The sequence below is a fragment of the Arachis ipaensis genome, chromosome B09 (genome assembly GCF_000816755.2).
Source record: "Arachis ipaensis cultivar K30076 chromosome B09, Araip1.1, whole genome shotgun sequence".
Lineage (NCBI taxonomy): Eukaryota > Viridiplantae > Streptophyta > Magnoliopsida > Fabales > Fabaceae > Arachis > Arachis ipaensis.
Window position 1 is genome coordinate 95,145,247 of NC_029793.2, and position 878 is coordinate 95,146,124.

General features: G+C 20.0%; 1 long non-coding RNA gene across 1 annotated transcript in view; it reads right to left on the reverse strand.

Annotated features, from left to right (window-relative positions):
* The window catches only part of LOC110266464, a 3,063-nt gene that overhangs the window by 592 nt on the left and 1,593 nt on the right, over positions 1 to 878 (reverse strand). The gene's annotated exons all lie outside the window — the stretch shown is intronic.

Genomic DNA, 878 nt, shown 5'->3' on the forward strand with positions numbered 1-878 from the left:
TGAATAAAATTGATTCTATAATATTACTCATTTAAGAAAACTTAAAAATAAATGTTACGTTTTAAATCATTATTATTTGGTTGAATATGTAGGTAATTAAGATGATTAACTCAAATTTATCAATTGGGTTTGGATGAGGATATTTATAAAGAAGAAAATTAAGGATCACTAAAATTTATTTAGTCATTAATTAACTATTAATATTTAAAATTATAAAATAAAATAAATATATTATTAAATTATAGAATAAAAAATTGAATTAATAACTAAATAATAATAAAAAAATTCTAATTTCTTATCAATTGGGTTTGGATGAGGATATTTATAAAGAAGAAAATTAAGGATCACTAAAATTTATTTAGTCATTAATTAACTATTAATATTTAAAATTATAAAATAAAATAAATATATTATTAAATTATAGAATAAAAAATTGAATTAATAACTAAATAATAATAAAAAAATAATAAATTCTAATAAAATTTTAATATTTCTCATTTAACAATCTAAAATCCATAAATAAAATGACATTATTGACTGCATAACTAATTGATGAGTACTTATTTATTATGTGGGAACTCAAAAATGCAAAAGAAGCCGACATATAATTGCTTGGCCCACTTTTTATGGCTCCCCATGTGTACAATAAATGGCAACATAATATGCATGCATATTCATATTGTTTGCACATGCCATTAGACAATAATTCCCAGATAAATATGCAGTTCCATATATATCTTTCCAACAGGTAGAAGCCAAATATTCAACTTTGAATTTCCACTTCCATCAAAATAATTAATATAGTTAATTGCTAATTATGGTTAAGGTTCATATCAATTATATTAAACTTATACAAAAATTTAATCAACAAATCAGTT